The sequence below is a fragment of the Thunnus maccoyii genome, chromosome 8, assembly GCF_910596095.1.
Source record: "Thunnus maccoyii chromosome 8, fThuMac1.1, whole genome shotgun sequence".
Classification (NCBI taxonomy): domain Eukaryota; kingdom Metazoa; phylum Chordata; class Actinopteri; order Scombriformes; family Scombridae; genus Thunnus; species Thunnus maccoyii.
The window spans coordinates 11,190,689-11,212,888 of NC_056540.1; the positions used below are offsets into that span (position 1 = coordinate 11,190,689).

At 40.0% G+C, this 22,200-nt stretch overlaps 1 protein-coding gene across 1 annotated transcript in view; it reads right to left on the reverse strand.

The window, feature by feature from the left end:
- ppp2r2ba (protein phosphatase 2, regulatory subunit B, beta a) overlaps positions 1–22,200 on the reverse strand; it is a 43,257-nt gene that overhangs the window by 20,159 nt on the left and 898 nt on the right. The gene's annotated exons all lie outside the window — the stretch shown is intronic.

Below are 22,200 nucleotides of genomic sequence, written 5' to 3' on the forward strand. Positions count from 1 at the left end.
AACACCACACAACGCCTTCCTCTAGTCAAACTGTAATCTTTGATGAGTGTGTGTGCATGCTGTGTGTGCTGCATCAGTGCATCCCTGCCCTTATCTACTCACTTTAACCTAAATCTCTCTGCCTCCACAAAGGGACTGGGTATCTCCCCTGCACGAGCCTCAACACACAGCAGCAGCAGCAGCAGCAGCAGCAGCAATAAAGAGACGGTGGAGCCCCCTCTCCTAAATGCATTAGCTCCCTAATCCACGGGACATTTGCACATCCAATCCTCTGCTCCTGCACTAATGGGGATCTGGCTGTGAGGGGAGGCAGACTGCTCATAGCGAATAACAGGGCCTTCCTACACATGCTATTTTACACCCCATCACCCTCCAACCTCCATCAGAATACATTATGGGGCATTATCCATGCAGGGGGACAATGAGGGCTGCTGGAGCATCGGCGAGGGCCCTGTGATTCACATGCTTCCATATTTACAGTCCTCTGCTCACCTAATGAAATCTGCAGAGAAAATGCTGCCATCCTTGACCTCTCAGATCTGACTGAGTGGTCAGCGGCGTTTCCCATCTCTATCAATATTTAAACAGGGTCTGCACGAGGACAAAAGAAACACACAACGTTCCTCTCCCACAAAGAAGTCGGCTAAGTTACAGTTGAGCAGCACGAGCGAGGAAAATGAAATGGAATCGGTGAAACAATGGGTTTAGTAGGATGAAGCCGCACGGTTGAAAGGTTCGGTTTTGTCAGATTTCTTTGGGAGGTGAGGTGGGGAGTTCTTTGGTGTGTGTGTGTGTGTGTGTGAGACAGAGAGAGAAAGACAGATGAAGGGCAGGAGTGGCAGTTAAAGGCACAGAGATATTTGACTGTATAATGAAGGAATAAGTGGGGAATGCTCGGAGCCAAAGCCTGGGATCAATGCTGCCTCTCTAATAAAACCCACCACCTCCCTCCCAGCCTCTGTCCCATTCCTTGTGCATATATGCCAGTCTCATTTCGCCTTACCCCCCCTTCCACTTCTCTCCAAGGCTGGATTAACCATAAGGGCAATGGGACAATTGCCCAGGAGCCCAAGACCTCTAAAGGGCCCAGGGCACAAGCAAAATATCTGGTTCGATTTTGTTTTACGTTGTTTTACGCCACTGTAGCCTACACACATAGTGTGACTGTGTGACTGCAAGCTAACGGACCCTCCCCTCAGTGGTCAGCCCATGTAATGTCACGTTGACGCGAAGTTAAAAAGGTCAAAGGTGACACCAAATCAACATCAAGTTGACATTGACACAGGTGATGTTGTCAACAATCACGTAGGCCTCAGCCTGCATTCAAAAAATGCAAAAATGGAGAAGCCTTGAGAGCAGCTAAGTCGGAGTGCCAAACAAAAATTAAAAAAATAACTTCTGTTAATGTTAACAACTGCTCTGCTAAGGCAGCTACTAGCAGGGACAGCCCAGCTGTGACATTTCTTCACTGGCTATTGGAACAGCTAATATTAGCACTGCTAACATTAGCAACCTGGACACCAGTAGTGCGAATGTGGAGGGAGCTAGTTATGGCTCACCCATTGTGAAAGCGAACAGCCTGGAGCGAGAAGCCCCCAGCAGCAGCTTGCAAGTACGGCCCTGCTGCGAGTGCAACCATTGAGGTAAATAGCGATGTGTCATAGTCATCTATTATAACTGTGAGTAGCCTCCGTGCCTCCACGCTAGAGATCCTGCACTGTGGGGCCCCGTTACAGAGCAGCTGATACTTGAGTGACCAAGCGTTAAGACACAATGGTGTATTTACTAGTATTTAGTTCCAGATTGAACATTTGTGCATCTGTACATTAAAATGCACTTCATGACTGTTAGATATTGAAGCATTGAATATATTAACTGTATGCTACCATGCTGAGTTCTAATCAACAAAGCCTAATTTGTTGAGCATTTTATCATAACTTAACATTAAAATGGACTTGATGATGATGATGATGATGTTTACAATGCGATTATTGTGAAGTGTTAAGTACAGTGAAGAGTTAATATGGCCCCGCTTCTCTCCCTCCTTTCTCTCTCTCTTGCCAAATCAAAATGTGACCACATTGTGTAGCTCCTGGGCCAGTGGAAAACATCTGAATGGAAACACATTTGGCTTTTAAACTGACACGGTCACATGATCTAACAAGTGATCGCAGGTCGACACACACATCCTGAGAGCCTTTACTCAAAAGGCCTCACGTTTCTTTACCCCCATTTACACTTGTTCTCCTCTACTACCTCACTTCCCTCGCTCATTACTCCCCATCTCCCACCCGGCTGGGTAGAGGCCGGTGACAGCGTGTCTACAACCCAGCTGCTGTGTGTCAGACTGGCAGGAAATGCTCGGGGGGCCACCAGAATTGGAGAGCGTGTCCTCAATTCTCCTCGATCGTATGGACAAAGTGGGTTAAATTAGGCTCGAGCAGCCCAAACATAGTGACAATCACATGGCAATGATATTTTAGTCATGCCCAATTGCTTTCCTTGATGTGTGGTAATTGCTTGACCTGGGGATGCTGGTGCAGGGCTACAGGCGGCAAAGACGCCGTCTGCATACCAAGCAACATACATGCACACACGTATAGATGCTTGCACACGGACATACTCGCTCTCTCAGAGTGCAGACATTTGACTACAGAGCAGTTTACATTTCCCTCATATCTCAAGACTGCAGTCGATGGTATATTGACCACTGGATAATATCTGGTTTAAATAGGAAAAAGATATTGCTTTTCATCCAGTTAATCCAACCGATATGAGGTTAAGCTAAATCATTCCAACATCCATTTAAGACCCATATTATTAATCATATAATATCTTGAATATAATATCTTAAATAAATAAAAGAGTTGGGCAAATCAATTCATGAAATAGGATCAAAAACCTTCAAACACAAGATATGCAGCTACCGTTGCCCGAAAACGTCTATTCTGCAGAACGATGGAGATGATGGTTTCCTCTGAATGTTAGGATGAAATTAGAAACATAATACATAATTTCAGGTATTGCAGAGCGGCCATGATCAGGAATTATTTTAAACAGAATGAAGAAATGAAACCTATCAATACATTTGTTTAAAAAATGTTTTCCACACCAAAATGGACCATAAACACATGTAAAGTTTCAAAGTAGGGTAGGTAATATGGATAAAATCCTCTATTTTGGTGCATGTAATTCTATATTGTGATATCAATACGTATTGTTATTAACAAACATAAACATTTCTGGAAAATGTGTTAAGAAACTGAAACTGGATAAAATAATTAGCCAGGAATGTCTGTTTTTTGGCTAATACAGTAAATTAACTATCTGACAATTAAAAAGTACATCAGCATATTTATGCAAAAATCTTGCTCACTGATTTGCAAAATTGCCCAATGGCCAAATACAGCAGGGATAATAAATGAAAGCTACCAAAATGGTATGACGGTAAACAAATTCATATTGCCTCAAGGTACACACAGAGGCACAAAAACATGATTTTTCTGACTAAAGAGCACAGTGGTTTCAATAACAGATGAGTGAAAGTCAGTCAAGATTCAACTCAAGACTGTCTTTCATTCCATTTATTTCCAGGCTTATTGTACAATCACCACAGGTCTCAGTCAGGCATGCCAGAAGCCGCTATTTTCAGGATGGGTCAAAGTACTTAAAGGATATGACTGGCAATTTTCTATATTTCTCTTACTGTCAACAAATCTCATGTACTTTGTACTACATTGTAAATTTCTCAAAGAACTTCAGGACAAAGTCAAGAGGTTGTGATATGTAGCACAACAAGCTAGCAAAGCTCTGTAAACAGAACAGCATTCCCTCGCATATGCAGTGACAACCACTCTCCAGAGACTGAAAATGTTATTGCTGTTATTAGTCTTTGGAGCTGTCTCTAAACAAACTACTGTGACCAAACATTTCATGTCAAAATAACATGTCACCCAGTGCAATGGTGTGACTCACTGACATTTTTAATAGCTTTTGGACAACAACAGAGGTGCACAGGGGAATATGCTGTGTCAGACTTTGGATACACACACAATATTTGTAGGTAGGATGAGACAATAATTGCCTGACATATCCTTTAAAATGCTATTATTTGGCACGTGAGTGGTACTATATGTACATGTTCTAGGATGCCTTTTATGAAAAATGAAACTAATATAGAAACAATAGAGAAACAGTACATTTTTTATTTTATTTATTATCATTATTATCATTATTATTATTATTATTATTATTATTATTATTATTATTATTATTATTATGAAATGCAGAAGAGTAACTCAAATGTTTCAGATAATGCCTTCCTCAATGTGCAGACTCAGAGCTTGTCACAAACTAATCTCTTTTTAAAAAGGTAAGCAGCATAATTACATAAAATCAAACACTGTCAGACAAATAGAGAAGATTACAAAGGACAGGAGTGGCACTACATAGACTTAGCTATATATATATATATATAAATCATCTTTCAAAGACGAGGATGAAATCACTATGTGAAATATATACAGTAAAGCTTATTTAGCAGCTGAGCTGAGTTGATATGACATCCTTCAGAGACACAAGCTGTGTCAGAGCACACCAGCTGAGCTACAAAGTGTTATAATAGTGTTTATGATTTTCACTGCCTGTTCACTGGTTTTAGATCTCCTCCGTGTTATCAAACAAGTCAGGATGATCATCCATTCAGTAGCATGAGATTCTCCCTCAAAACATTCATTCCCTTCCATTAGCCATGCAACCCACCCTGGCATTAAGAGGAGCTAAACACATGGGGGTAATAGGATTGTCCTAGCAGTCCATCTGTCAGGGGAATGAGCAGCAGCAAACCCCGGGGACGAAGCACCCTGGCCTGGATACACCTGCTTAGTCTGACCTTTCTTTGCACTTATCTCTGGAGATATTTATTCAGATTTAAAACATAACCTGTCTGAGAGTAAAACACATCCCTTCAAGTGTGTAAATGCCTTACATTTGAAGGAATAAGTAAAATGCTGAAAAAAACACATTCTGTCGGGAGTTTATAACCCTCTGGCTTTAAATATTACAGAATGCAGCTACTGTTCTGTTAATAGAGTGCAGATGGAGATACATGGCAGTGGCTGGTGAATGAACGGAGCGCCAGACATGCAGGGTTGGGGGAGGGATGCAGAAGAGAACCAAAGGCCTGGGAGAGGGGAGCAGAGAAAGATAAAAAGATGGATGTATAGTTTTGGTAGAGGGCATTAAATCAAGCCTAGAGGCTGTCCCTAAATCAGCGGGCTTTACTCTTGGTGTCATTCCAATTACATCAGGATGAGACTAATGCTTCATTGCTCCGAGACTTCAGACCAGCAGGATTGGATTTTCTGTTTCCCCCTGACTCTCCTTTCCCTCCCCTCCCCCAACCTCCCCCTCTCTACCTCCCTTGATAATGAATTAATTGAAAAGAATGCATGTACAATGATTAGCTCACGATGGAACATTCTGGATGAAAATTAATCAACTGAAATGATTTTGTTTGCAGAAACAGCTATTTTATAGCCTTTACCACACCTCGAGGGTATACACATGCACACACGTCCCACGCGGATGTCTACATAAGCAGGTACTCTATACACAGACACACCCTTACAACTGCTTCCTTTCATAAAAATCATATAGGTAGTAAAGCAATAGAGGACGCATATTATGGATTCAGATTTGTTTTGTGAATATACTCCTCTTGCTAAGAGGAAATGATGCCACTTAACAGAAAATCATTGCATTGTACCTCTCCGGTTGCTAGGAAACTGCAATTGAACTGGCATTGCAATGCAGCACAACAGCTGTCAACATAATTGGACAATTAAGATCTTAAAATGTCATTATTTTGGTCATATTCATCTCAGTAAAGGTTCAAGCACGTCCCAACACGTTTTCTACCAGTTGGGTTAATGGGCCGAACATGAATCGTTCATGTTCGCAGAGGAACTGGATTTCATTAGTGAAATGATCAGTGGTGCGTTAAGGGTGAGGATACAGAAATACAACAGTACTCTGAACCATTTGTGTTACTTGGAAAGCTCGGACAAACTGTGTGTGTGTGTGTGTTGTTAAGTATGCTATATTTATCCTACAGCACTTTCATCTCTGTGGACAGATGAAAGACTGGCGAGTAGAAAGTAGGTTAAGCAGGTTAGTGAGCGACTACAAAGCCACCTCCCTTTACATGACCATGGATCCATCCACAGCTCATGTTCAGGACCATGGACAGCTCTTCACAGAGCAGACGCTGAGGCAAACAGAAAATGTCTCGGAAATACGTTAAAGGGGAAATCCACCCAAAAAATGGAATTTCATAGGTTGTTTTTTATAATATTGTGACTCAGATTTAATTCAAAGTCAGATAGAAAACTCTCATAATTATGCACTTTATAGATATATTAATAATTACATGAAATAATGAAAAAAAACATTATAACACCCATAATGTTATACTGGGATAAAGAATATTTTCCACTTTACAGCTATACGTCCCATATGCAAATAATGTCTATGTCATATCTATAACACAAACTCCATCAGTCATTAAGTGTAAGCATCAGTGTCAGTGACCCAACTCCAAAAGTCACATTATCAGTTCAAATTTGATGCATAGTGAGACAGTTTGTAGTCTGTTTGTAGATATTTGATACAAGTATTAATTGTCCAAAATCACAACAATCAATCATCAAGATTTTATTGATGAAATGTTTAGTATCTACGTTGCTACATGTTGGGATTGTAGAAGAATTATCTCCATAAAAATGTGTATTATCTAAATATATTCTCTAGATTTCAAACCATTCAGTCATTAAACATTAATAAAATTATTAATAGTTGATCGATTTTAATAGTCAATTTATTACTGTCAATTTAAAGCTAAAATGCCAAAACTTCACTGGTCCCAGCTTCTCAGATGTGAATATTTGCTGATTTTATTTGTCTGATATGAAATTAAATTGAATACATTTGTGTTTTGGACTGTTGGTCAGACAAAAGAAGACATTTGAAGATGGAAGATTGGTCATTTTTCTGTATTTTCTGACATTTTATAGACTACACAATGCATCAACTGAGAAAATAATCTGCAGCTGGGCTGCACAATTACTTTCATTTCCGTTGATTTTCTTTGTTAAACAATGAATTCTTTGTTATATAAAATATCAGAAAATGGTGAAAATGACCATTACAATTTCCTTAAGGCTGAGTTAATGTCTTCAAAGAGCTTGTTTTGTCTGATCAGCGGTCCAAAACCCAAAATTTATTCATTTGCTATCACATAAGATAGAAAAACAACAAATCCTCCCAAATGAGAAGCTGAAAACGGAATCTTTAGTATTTTTACTAGAACAATTAGTAAAAACAAACTAATTGATTAATCAATTAGTCAACTAACATTTTCAATTGTAATCAGCATATTAATGAAAATAACCATTTGTTGCAGGCTTAGCATTCATGCCCACAGCATGAAGAACAAGGCAATACTACAGTATATGCCTCAATAAATAAAAAAACCTAAACACTGAACAGCTGACTCAGAGTAAAACGACCCTGCCTGGAGTTTATTCCACGAGTTAATGTTGCTAATAAGACCAGCAGCAGAGTGAATGAGGCCTGACCCCACATCTGAATACATTCCCTCCCTTTTCTTGGTACAGCTTGCCAGAGAGAGTTCCCTGCAGCCATCCCGTCATGTTCCAACCAGCCCCATGTGACAACAGAACATGTTCTCTGTGCACCTCGGCTCAAGACCCCCACACACACTTAAATACACACAAAACACACACACACATACACACACACACACACACACACACACACACACACACAGATTTATTACAATAGTCCACACACGCACTCCGTCAACAACAAAGACAAACACATGCAAGCGTGTCACACTTAGAGGCTGTAATCTCCAAGAAAATCCCATTTGGCAGAGCAGCTGCCAGCGTGGATCACACATAGACTGGAGTTGTGGTGCCCACAGGGTGGCAAGCTGTCCATCCACACTTCTCTATCAGCTAGACACAAACACACACACGCGCATTTGAAGACAAGCTTAAGGTGGGATCAGCCCCGACCACTGAGACGATAAATTCATACCACTTGTTTTAATAGAAACATGTCGACGGGCTCGCCCAGACAGTTTCTCATTTGAACAGGGCTTCATTTTTATTGCTCAGTCTATTGATCTGGCAGGAGGGTTCTCTGTTGCAAGGTAGCCTCAGGGATTCAGCACTTCTAACATAGCAGAGTGTGAGGAGACTGGCTGGCAAAAGTGGTCTGTCCATCTGTCTGATTATTGTCCTGGCTGTCTGTCAATAACACTTTCTTCTGTTGATGTGAAATGATGCTCAGGTTGTATGAAACAATAGAATATATATAATATAAATATTAATATTTAATGTCTTTTCATGTCTTCTCATACTACTCTACATTAAGAAGGAGGCTAATGTATAGTATAAAGTAAAATCATTATCTCTCTCTCTCTATAGCTACCTAGCTATCTGTCTTTTAATGTAATACATACAGTAGTTTATACAGTATACACACATACATAGAGATAAAATGACAGTGATATGAGCAACAGCATTTCAGCATTAAAAGACATGATCTTAGAGCACCACCATCTGGCTAAAGGAAATATTACAGGTTTAAACCTGAGTAATACTGGTACAGTAGCATATAAGATTCATGAAAAGCATATTTTATCCATTTCCTGTTTAATCATGGTAGATGTTCATAAATTTGGAGCAGTATCTATAACCTTCTGTGTGTTTGTGTATGTGCATGACAGAAAGTACATGGTTTGTCCCAGACCCCATTCAGGGACAAAGTTTTGGTTTCAAACAAGTTGACTGGCGACACCTTTCACTGCATACACAGATGTAACGACTATTGTCCTTACCAGTTGATCTGACATTTATTTCCTCGATTAATCCATTGCCTGTGAATATGTTGCCTGGTGTATAAAATTTCAAAAAATAGTGTGAAATGTCCCACAGCCCTAGGTGATGTCCTCAAATGTCTTGTTTTGTCCCTACCAACAGTCCACAACCCAAAGATAATCAGTTTACTGTCACAGAAGACTAAAGAAACCAAAAAATATTCATATTTCAGAAGCTGGAAATCTGAAATCAGATAATTTGGACATTTTTTCTTAAAAAATGGCTTAAAACGATGAATTGATTATCAAAATACTTGGACGATTGACTTTCTGTTGATCGACTAATCGTTGCAGCTATTCACATCGGTACACACACAGTTGCAGCTACTTGCAGCAGAAGCTAAAACAGTCCTTGTCTTTGTTGTGGATAGATCAACATTAGAGTTAAGGATTAGACTCACAGTACATTGGGAGACTCCTGGGAGTAAATCAATCAAATCCAAGTCAATGCAATTTTGTGCTCGAACATTACTGTTTTTATTTTTTTATTTTATACAGATGTCACTTAAAGAGTAAAAAAACAGATACAAATGATTTTTTGGCAATTCAGTGCACTGAAAAACTCAAAATTTCCATTTGACCAATGAACGATAAAATCAAATAAAAGAAGCCAGAACTTGGGTCGCCCTGATGGTAATGACCATGTAATCGCATAAAGTGTGTGTGTGTGTGTGTGTGTGTGTGTGTGTGTGTGTGTGTGTGTGTGAGAGAGAGAGAGAGAGAGAGAGAGAGACAAGGCTCAGTTCACATTTCAATCAATCCAGGAAGTGTTTTTTTTCTGTATCCCAAGATAATCTCCCGCCATTATATTAGACATGAAAGAATACAAGAGGATGATGCAAAGAGGATTTTACTTATGTATGTAGAAACAAGCTCATGTTTGTGCATGTGTCCTAGGCGAGCACCATAGATGTGCTTTCCCTGCATGTGATGTGACAGCATCGATATGGGATCCATATTTTGTCCACCCCTGGCCTCAGATACTGAGCAGAACTAATTACTCTGGCAACACGAAGGCCACAACCTGCCAGCTGAGGGCCTGCAGGAGGAGGAGAGCTCTTTGCTGTACAAGCTGCAAGAGGTGGAGGCGTGGGAGCAGCCCTGTGATCTGAGTATTCGCCACAGATGTGCGAGGTCATGCACGCGTATACACACAAGTGAGCGGATAAACACGCACGCGCGTTTCTGAGGAGAGTGGTGCTAAGGGGACGTCTGTCTCCTCAGACAGACGAGCCAGTGAAGCAGCTAGAAGAACGAGGAGCGAGACGGGGAGTTGGGCTGGGAGTTGCGCTCAACAGACACGCTTCAGTAATCATACAGTGAGCAAGCAGAGAGAGGGGATGTTTCTTCGTGAAACAGCCATTTTTCAGTGTGCCAAGCCTCTTCCTGGTACAAATCCAGCTACTGGAACCTGACCATGCTTCACACTAAGAGCTTTTTCATCAGACAATCTTAAACACTTATTTTCTGTCTGTTGCTTATTCATTCATTGTTATCCCTGAACTCCTCCTAGAAACAATCAGACCGAGTGAATTGTGTTGTCACACACACACACACAGAGTCATGTTTCCATCACTTCACAGGACATTATATTGACATACGTTCATTTCCTAGAGACTTATCCTAACCTTCACCCTAGCCCTAACCCTAACCACCACATGCTTAACCCTAACCATAACATAACCCTAAACCAGCCTTAACTTTAAACCAAGCCTTCACCCTAAAATTAATGATTCATGTTACGGGGACTTGCTTTCCGTCCCTATAAATGAGGCAAGTCCCCACAACAACTGTGTAGACAGATTTACGTCCCCACAACATGTGGATTACCTGGTACACACACACACACACACACACACACATACACACACTCACACACAAACACACACTCACTCACAATGAATGGTTTAAGTTTGGGTAAACAGTAAACATCCCCTGTGCCAGGACAGCTTGGCCTGGCTGCGCAGCATCAATACTAATGACATCAGGACACAAAGTATCACTATGGAAACCTTGAGGTCCTGGCCCTATCCCGCACCCCTCTGTACTACCGGAAAGGCTGGAGAAAAGGCCCATCAGTGGAGGAGCACACAGAGAGAGGGCTAGAGAGAGAAGGTAAGAAAAATTGAAAGAGTGGATGAAGAGAGCCAAAGGAAGGAGGTAGTGAATGAGAGTCAGAAAGATGAAGAGGGGGAAGAGAGGGGTGAGCCAAAACGTCAGAGAAAAGGAAAGAGAGAATAAGAAATAAAGCGGGTGGGTTGCGGGGTTCAGAGGCATTGGTCGGTCGGGTGAAGCTGGTTAGGAGCCAGAGCCGAGCGCTTGGTATGAAAACAGGCAGAGCAGTGTGCCGCAGCCAAGCCTGAGATTCAACTCTGCCGGAAAAGAGCTCCTTTTTCCTTTTCAAATCTGCACTCTCATCTTCTCCCCTCCCCCCAGCATCCATCACCCCATCCATCACCCTCTCTATTCTACCGCCTGACCGCCTCTCTTAGACTCAGCAACACTTTCAAACAGGCCAGATGGGCTCTATGAAATACAACCCACTGTCTGCAGCCATCTAAATCACCGTAATGCTGCTGCTCTTCTCAGCTGCTTTTTATTTCCAAGTACAGTTTTGCCAAAGTGTGTACTACAGAAGCAGCTTAGCACAATGTCACTTTGAGCAGGCAAGTATGTCTCGGTATGGAGGATGTGTAGGTCATTATAAACCAAAGAAGAAAAAAAAAAAGGTAATGGCTTTAAGGATAGATTGGTCTGGTCATGTTGGGTCTTGGCCCTCAAAAACATTTACTGTAAGTCATTTCCAAGCGTTAAATTGGCTACTGATGGGAAACTCAATTTAGGCTCAGTATTGTACTTTGTCACACACCAGGCCTCTTAACACATTTTATGCTAGGTGGGTCACAGAGCCATTTGGTCAGATCAATGTTGGCTAATCACTGAGGACCAAGGTTGAGAACAAACTGAGCAAAGCTCATTTTATAGAACAGGAAGGGAAAAAAGCATCTACTTATCGACACATTTAAGAGTAAAAGTCAGACTACGGCTGCTAGATAAGACTAACAATTTATTTAAGTGTTAAAGTTGTCAACTTGTATATTTCAGCAATTGTACTGAGCATGATAAAATCATTATTTAGTATTCTGCACATGATCTGACACTTTCAATTCACATTCATTTTTCATTAATGATTTTTTATGGATACTGAATACTGTCTGGAACACATTTCATATGAACAAGTTTTTTGTATATGTAGAGGTTGATATGAATGACGTGTAGCTGTTTCTGTAGTTTAATAAAATGTGCCAAGGTTAAGATTTCCACACATTATTAGCTAACGTTTCATTGGACATAGTCTCGTCTGAAATTTTATTTGTGATTGTAAAGAGACAAAATTCTGCATTGGATGTTTTCTTACTTCTCTTTTTGAATCCTTGGTCTCTGACTGAGATTGGTGTGTGGGAGTCTCCGTCTCTTGTGTCTGCCTATGAATATGTCTAGCAAATGAGATAAAAAGTGCTGATCCCACAGAGTGTCATTCAGTCACGCCTGCATAATCCCACTGGAGGAGAGGGAGAGGAGAATCCAGAGTACGGTAATGGTGTCGGTGGTGAGATTTCAAATCTGGTTGAGTTCCAGTGAGACAAAGCTGGTCAACAGGGCTCCCCTCCAAAAACAATTTGACTGACAAACAGGAGAGTGTAATTCAGGCAAACAATTCATAGAGCACACATTAAAACAGTGATAGTCTATGAATTAACAAGATGACACTGTATTTCTTTAGTCTTCTTAGAAGTTTACATTTACACTATTATTATACTGTAGTGGTTAATATTGAACATTTTGGGGTTTTTTATCCTTACAGTTTGTAAAATTCCACATGCAAGAACACTTCTGGATGTTTAGAGCTTCAAAACAGAGTTCACAAGCAAAACCCTGAATGTACAAATTTGCTAAATCTTGCTTGGAAGCAGGTGCAAACCTGCACATGACAACATTAAAGATAGGTGTTCTTGTTACCACTAGTGGGAGCAATGTTTTTACGAATGGGTCTGTTTTACTTGTATTGTGCACATGGATGCACGTGCACGCAGGCAACAGGGTAAACAGCTTTGGAGGAAGGAAGGAAATGCGTTCAACACGTCCATTAGACCTCAAGGACACGTACAATGCATTTTGGTAAAATAACACTAAATGTGAGCATATTTTTCGTTTTGTTTTTTTACAAGAAAACTCCACTAGGCACCTTTAACATAAAGCTTCTTGATATTTTATATCCAAGTAACACCCCTCCCTACCCAATTCAGTTATACAAAACCTTGTTCTCTCACAAACAGTGTTAAATTGTTGTAGTTCCATTTTATTGCAAAGATCCTTTGTCTGTATAGTGCTCCTCAAAAAACTGAACTGTAGCTGTTTTTTGCAAGGGAGACCCGGCCAAGATAGTAGCATAAAAAGTTGGAGAAAAAACATTAGAGTGAAACAGAAATGCAACAAATAACATACTATCAAGGCTAAAATGTTCTCAAACAGTTTAATCTCTGTGTGCAGTCTATTGCAAGTAGCTGAGGCAGAAAACACAAAGCCAGAGCCAGGCAGCAGAAATAGAGAGCAGATATACATCTTAATACAGCAATCAAAAAAGAAGAACCGGTTACTATGGTAACTACTTCTCAAAGAATATACATTTCGTCAAGTCGGGTATGATTGTTTGCTTAAATTGCATATCTGGAGTGTGTACACAGCACCGGTTTCAATTAAAGCTGACCAGAGATGCAGTTGTATTTGATAGAAACTGGTAAACAGATGGCTTCAAAAAATGTCTATGTGTGATCTATTCTTTAATTTTAAGTAGAGCTGCAACAATTAGTCGATAAGTTGATCAACAGAAAATTTTGCTAATCGATTAATTGTTTTGAGTAAATTTTTAAGAAAATATGCCAAAAATTCTCTGGTTCCAGCTTCTTTAATGTGAATATTATGTGATTTCTTTAGTTCTCTATGATAGTTAACTGAATATCTTTGAGTTGTGGACAAAACAATGTGACATTCAAGGTTGCATCTTGGGCTCTGGGAAACAATGATCAACAATTTTCACTCATTCCTGACATTTTATAAACAAAACAACTGATCGATTAAACTAGATGATAATACATAGATTAATCGATAATAAAAATAAACATTAGTTACAGCCCTCAATTTAAATTTGAGGACTGCAACTAATGATGACTTTGATATTGCATTTATTATATGAAAATAGTACATAAAGACAAATTAGCTCTAATTTCATGGTAATTAAAACTTGAATTCTTGAGGTAACAGCAGAGATAATGGCTTAGAAAGAAGCAAGCAGCTGTGATCATGTATTGATAGCTGCTGATACACATGATACTGGTTTCAAACTGTATTGATTTTCTGTGTGGGAACTACTTCCTGAAGTTTACAGAGTTTTATACTGGCTTTAATGGACCTGGCAGATGACTAATAAGGCTCACACAGGGGAACTCCACAAGCTGCCTTTCCTGCTTAACAATACCAGCTATAAATATGGTGAGTCTCACTGTGTGAATCATTATAAATGTGCCCCATATAGTTGGTGATTTCCTCAAATTGTGAGTATCACAAGTCTAAAAACTAAAGACATACAAACATATAAAAAGACTGAGGCAGACAGAGACAGAGAGAGAATTGGTTTGCTGATTTATGACTCATCATTGTGACATCATGTGCCATCCATCCATTCAGAGTTGTGCGTTTTGTACTGTCTGTGTCTGTGTGTGTGTGTGTGTGTGTGTGTGTGTGTGTGTGTGTGTGTGTGTGTGCGGGGGTAGGGGCTGTGGGGTGACAGAACAAGTAAGTGAAAAAGAGACAGAAAAGAGAGACAGACTGGTACTTCATGTACAGTAGCATTAGGCTACATTATTTATCCATTCGTCCTGTCTAATGTGTAGAGCACCATTCAAACAGAACAGTAAAAGCCTTCACTCCAGTATGGCAGGAGGAGTGATGTAGTCTCTCCCTCGCTCTCGCTCTCAAACACACGCACACACACACACACACACACAATACTCTGTCCATGGTGCTGACAGACCGAAAACACAACAAATGCCTCATAAACAGGTTTCTTTCTATCTTTAGCCATCTTTGCTCCAGACTATGTTTTGGTTTGGACCCCAGCTCCGTATCGACCGTGTTACTCAGGTTATTCTGTACAAACAGGACTGTGATGACTATGCAACAATGGAAGGCTATTTTCAGAGGGGTATTGAAAAACTATGCTGGGAAACTATAAAAGGGCACCTAAAGCGAGATCTAACTGGATCATTGCTCTTGTGGGTATAGTTGGGTTTCTACAGGCAGCTGAGATAAACCCCTCAGCGGCGACTCAGGCAATGCTGTAAATCTGCTGAGATGACATTGTTATCTCTCACTTCAAAGACCCTTGTCTTTAACTAATAGGACCCCTCCTCTGTTCCTCCAAAAGGACTTGGGTGAAGACACCATTGGTCTTTGCTCATCTGTCACAGTGATCTAACCCTCCCCAGGGAACACTAATGTCAAGCCAAGCAGGGGAGCTCCAAGAGAGCAGAAAGGGAACCAACATCTGGGGCCTTCTGCTCCCTTGCTTTCATATCTGTGGCCTTTTTTTTATTTATTAACCTTTATTTATCCAGGGAGAGTCGACTGAAAGCACATGCTCTTGGTCAGGAACATTCTGTATCATATTTATAGAGTTAACACATTTTACATCTGGAACCTGCTCAATATATCCACTGTTGTCATTGGTGGAGGGGGGGGGGTTACTCCTGGGACTCAAACTGTTACTTCTACTCCACTACTTCCTCCAAATGTGTTCATTTATTGATTTTAATTTGGATGTCATTTAACTGGATATTGATCAATGGATATTAGCCTGGTCTGTTTTTTTTCCATTTTTCAATAGGTTTGGTCTACTTTGCATTTGTACTACCACCATTTGAAGTGGAAGACGTTGATCATTTAAACCATTTATCCAGTTACCTTTAGCAATGTATTTCAATTTAATTTTTTATCATTTTTACACATTCTCAGTCACAGCACATGTTGTTAAAGTATTTATGTGTTTATTTTCCTCCTAAACCCAAATATGTGGATATTTTTTTTTTTTTTACTGAATCATAATTTCTATTTTTTTCCTGGCAACTGCAGGAGTACCTGCAGAGGTAAAAGTACTGTTGGATACTTCCACTGTATGTTCTCCCTCTACACATGATAATCTAAATACAGTAGCAATGCACACACATACACTATATCTGTCTAAAGCTGAAAATCAGATGTTTTTTATTTGTATTGCATTATTTCAAATGTGTACAGCTGCTGTAACGTTTTGTTTTATTATCTCCAGCACCGTTTGTTCCTCTTATCTGCTGTATCCTCAACTTCACTGCTGCACAACCTCATTAAATTTTCATCCAAACAACTCTTTTCTTCTAAAGTCTAAGTCCACGCAACTTAAAAATGGGTGCATTGAAAACAAGGAAAGCTTTTTATCCATGTATGTCACCTGAGTACACGAACACTTGTTATACCTTTGATTCTAATTCTTATTGTACAGGTTTTATACCATAATGAAAAGCAGAAAAGACAAAAAATAAATTTCAATACTACACCAGAACTACACCATCAGGACTAGGAACGAAGAATATATTACATTAAAATAATAACTATTTGTCAGTTACTGTATATGTCATCTCCATGCATACTGCAATACATTAATAATGCAATACTAAGGTAATATTTAACATTTCAAAGTTTTAGAGGCAAATAATAAAGGGACTTTGCCATACTCCACATTTTAACTAATTGATATTATTGAAGCACTGGAAATCTGCTAGGAGTAACCTGTCTTATTCAATCCATCAGGACCTTTTATAAAACCACAGAGACAGAGGGGCAGAGAGGGGGAGTGAGAGAAAGAGGAAGCCCATCCTGATGTTCTATATATACCCCAATCCCAATAGTAGCTGTGTCTCTGTCCTGCAGCCTGCCAGCTAGAGCAAAGACCCAGGAGTCCAGCTCAATAAGGAGCCTCTTTGTCTGGCTATATAGTTCCCAACAGGGATACAGTCAATGCTGTATAACACAGAACACTGAAGCTCACTATCAAGTTAGGCCAGTGGTAAAAAAACATTGGACCTACATATTGTGAAACAGTGGTAAAGAAAGGAGAGAAGGAAACCTGCGTCACTGTGTTTTCTGTAATAATATACTACGTCCTGTGAGGGTGCAAGAGTTAAGGAACTCTCAGCGATACTGTAATTGTTAATTTCTTTCCTTGTTTTCATGTAGGCTTACTGTGGAGACCTAGCAGGAAGTGTTTGTGGTAAAGTGAGATTGCGGATGAGTGCTGTGTGAGAAAGAGAGAGTTGTTGTTTTGAGACGTCTCACTGTTTAAGAGAACGTCATGTTTGTTTCAGCTCCCAAAGGCTGGTGAGATCCATCTAATGAGGTTTTAGTCCATTAAATGCATGTCATTTGTACTTTATATTGCTCTTAAAAATTTTCCAAAGCATACCCTTAGCTTTCATGTTGACACCCCTCCTTTGAGATAGCCACTCATTTCCCTTTATTTTGTTTCAGAATGACATTTTATACTTGGAACGTTTCCTCCATTTCTTTGTTGTGACCTTAACCGTACCAAACCTTACTTAAAATCACGTCTAACCAAATGTCTAAACATAAATATAGCTAATCTTACACCTAACCTAGCCATCTATAATGTCTAAACATTACATTTTGATTGCATTTTTGTGTTTTTGGTGCACCTTTTCTTCCAGTTTGGACTGGTCAGTTCCAAATTCACTGCCTGTTGGGCTCAGGAGACACTACAAAGGATTTAAAAATTCTAAGGTCCCACCACAAAAAAACACCATGTCCAACAGAGACATTTTAATTAGATTGCTGTGTAACGTTAATAAAAACAACTGTGACCAGTCACATCTAGCTGATATATGATCCATGTTTTAAGGTTAGTATTTGCACCAGTACATGAAGCCAGTACACAGAAAATGAATCAGTGCATCTCTTAGTTAAAACATCAATACAGTCTTTTAAATCTGAATAGATTTTTTTTTACCACTTGGGGGCAGCACAACAGGCTGTAAACACAACACTGACATATCATCGCCTTATAAAAGCAATATGGAAAACAGCTGCCTATTTACCGACCAGCACACACAGAGCAACATTAGCATTCATTTTGAGTCGTGTTTCTGGCCATCCGGCAAATGTAAGTCCAATATTCACTCTCCTTTTACCTCTGTTTTGGTCTCCACCAGCTCCTGAGGGAATGTTGGTTCTTAAGCCTCAATTATGTTCACCCACTAGTCACTAACTTTGTCTGTCGGCCCTTTCGTGCTCAGCAGGAATACAGTGGGTTTATCAGGGATTGTTTGCTAAAAACAGCTATCTGCTGTAGCTAGAAATAAGGGTGATAAGATCAGTAAGAGAGAACCCAAACAATAAAGTTGCAGCTTGTAAAACCAGAACAATAAGCTGAAAGATGCTAAAATGCTCCTTAGAACTGCTGGTAACTGCAGGGTCAGGTGATGAATCTCTGTGGGTGTTTCACTACAAGTGACGCTTTTCATATCACATGTAGGAATTTGATCTGATAAAGATATAAAATTATTGATTAGTGCAGCTTTAAATCTGACTGTTACTTGTACAGCTCTAAACTTTACTGCACTACAAGGACAATCTGGTTGAGTTTATATGAAAGTTACACGTATGCAGGTCAACCAATATGCTTTCTGTGGCTCCTTGATATACTGTCTAATCATGACTCCTTTGATCCTTATGAACACAAATAATGAAAATAAATTATGTCTCCCTTATTAATACATAGCAAAGTAATATTGCCTCAACTCTTTTCCAGGCAAGAAATAAAGCTTTTTTGACACAGTTAACTTATTTATGAAGGAAAAGTTCTTTTTACGTATATACCCACCAGCTGGTCTGCACCTGTAGCAAGTAGGTATAACATATCATATTATATTAATATTAGCAGGGCAGATGTTTGCTGTTATGGGATCTTGAGCGAGTGTATTCCACTTCTTTTCATCTCCCGCTTTCTCTCTTTTTAGCACCCCCTTGTTTCCTGATCTTTTTACCCTTTGCACAGAAAAGCTGACCAAACTGAAACAGAACAGTCACATGAGTGAGTGTGTTTATGCCTTATATGTGTGTTTATGTAGGGTGTTTGTCCCCAGTGGCATGCAAGGACGGGGCGACTACGAGGAGTGTGTTCTGAGCTGTGAAGTGGGTGTCTGTCAGGATAACAACAACACAGCAGGATGTATGATAACGGCACACATACACACCAGCGTGCGCGCTCTTCCTCACCCGCAAAACTCCAACTGAGTGTCATGCTTTGTCAAAATGCCGACAGAAGTCCCCCTCAGGCGCTGCCATGAGAAGCTCGCTGCTCTTCTTATAAATAAAACACGCAAGTAAAAATGCAAAACGCACAGATACACATGTACAAACACACACAAGCCACAAGACATGAGAAATGTCAACTAAAGTCATTAATCAAAGACTTTCTTGTCATAGATCTAATCTTAAATATTCACCCTTTTATTCTGCTTCTCCCTGTCACACTCACACAAATAATGTATCACAGAGTTTCCTCTCAACAGAAAATAGAGGGAGGAAGACGAGGAAGCGGAGGCTATGTTGATTGATGGCAACGAGAGACGTGGCGAGGTGTCAGTTGGGGACGCACATTTTATCCCTGCCTCAAACACAAGACAGCAGAGAGGGGACACACTCAAACACACACCCTTCTGAAACCTTTAAGACTTAATCTGTCACACCAGAGCTGACAGGCTGATGTGAAATGGAAGAAAGGAGAACACCAGGGGACAAAGGAACAAAAAAAAATACATAAAAGCCACACAGAGACTGAAACTTACACAAGGGCCCAAACATGAAACCCATTTTAAAAGAGACAGGCAGTCAAAAGCTGGCTGTGTATCCCTCAGAGACTGGACCCAGGTGAATCCGAGGGATGCTGGCGCACTGCTCTTCACAATGGCCCAGATAAACAAAGAGAACACACACACACCATGGTCCAGTACAAAGCTTATATAATGTATTTTCCACTAACATGGTAACTGCACACTCATCTTCCCTGGGGTGAACTCTGCTCAGCTGGAGCGGACATGAACGCTGGGAGATGTTGGAGGATGGAAGGGGGGGGGGGGGGTAGTTGAGGAGGAATACAGCAGTGAACTGACCAGCTTCCTCAAGACCAGCAGGTCAAATGAAAGGGCAAAACACGGTGACAAGGTCACACCAGGAAGTGCAGACACAAGCGTAAACAAACACTGAAGCAAATGCACATATGTGTACTGAAACATTTAAACATTTCTACTTGTTTTTTTTTCATATACATGCAGCAGATTGCGTGCAGTTGAGATGGCATTTTTACACATCACATTTCCAAGGTCATCTGCTGTGTCATCACATCCTGCCTGCCTCTGAGCACATGAGATCCAAACATCTCTCACTCGCTTTCTCCGTACTATTACTACTCCACACAGAGAGCAGCAGAGGATCGTGTATCATATTACAGTGGCAGAGAATTGCAGCTCCATGTTTACTCATCTATCACTTCCTCTATTATACCACTCCCTTATCTCGGCCAGAGGGATTGAGAGTCAGAGAGCGGGTTATGAGAGTAGGAGTGGGTGTGAAAGAGACGTTGGATTTGGTTGACCTCACCTCTTAACATCTAGGAGCTTGCTTTATGATGCTTTTTTTATGATTTAGATGTTTGGGGAAACAGGAGCAGGGACTCAACTGCTCACATGATTTTAATGTCACGTTATACGTCTCGTATAGTTGATGATATTTTGGTTTTGTGTATAGAAGCAGGGCATGTAGTATATGAATTGTTTAAAATGTTACATTGAAGTAGTGCATAAGCAGCTGCTAATATGAAAAACATAGACCAGAGTAATGAACAAGTTAAATGTTTGAGCATTGTTGAGCTTGGAAAGACCACTTTGACAAAACAAAACCAACTCAAGCTCCACTTACTAGCTTTTTCCAGGGCTTTTGATCACATCTTGCATTCTTCCTCAGCAGGTGGAGTTTGCTCAGTTGTCTGGGAGATCATACTTAAACTACTTTTACAATCATGCTTTTTTTCATGTTGAAGACATTACCGTTTGTCATCATGACAATTTGTTGCAGATAACTTCAGACGTTAAGATAGTTCCATTAATGAGTTACTTACATTGTTACTTTAAATGACAGAATTACAATATATGTTCTGACACAAGAGTGATTATTTTAAGTACACTGTAAATTTCTATAATTTGATGGCTAAACTTTATATTTCCAAAGGCAAAGTCTGTTAATCCCAGCGTACATTGCTCCCTTTTCTCTCAGAAATCCATTGTCTCTTTCTTTAAGCCATATAAAGAACCTTTTTACTGTTAACTCATAGAACTCTTGTGTATATTATGAATGTATTTTGTTGTTTGTTTGTATGTTTCATTGATATTATTTCTGATTTTTCTGTAAATGTCAATCTTTTGTATACTGTATTTGATATTTTGTCAATAAAGTAAAAAAAAATAAAAAAACAAACAAACCCTGAGAATAAGATGCTGAGTAAAATTTCATTCTCAGACCTTAACCTAAATATTTACTACAAATTGACAGCAATAAATGGCTAATCATTGTAAACTTTATCAGCTCTTAGAGTGAAACTGTGGAGTGAGTGAGTGAGTGAGTGAGTGAGTGAGTGAGTGCGTGAGTAAGTGAGTGAACATGCATTAATGGCTTACACGTCTTTATGCTCCTTACTGTATACAGAGGATATAGGTCATCTCTATAGGCTGTGAAGGGCCCCGGCTATGACCATCACATACTGTACCGTACACTGTACCACACTATCTTCCTTCCTGTGCCAGAGGGCTGAGGACAGAGCGTGCACAGGAAGGAGGGCAACCATGCAAAGCTAAATAATGCAGTGGCTCAGTCTCCACATTATGACCTAGTAAATGGTTGGTTATACAAACACTCAGACCCTCCTGGGCTGCCCAGTCTGACAGCACAATCAGCAGGATGAATCGACCAACTCTTATGAACTCATTTATTGCTATCATGGCTGCAGTCAAGTCACTCAATTCAACTTTTTTAACTCTGCCCAACTCCAGGGCAATTACTGTGTATGGGCTGGG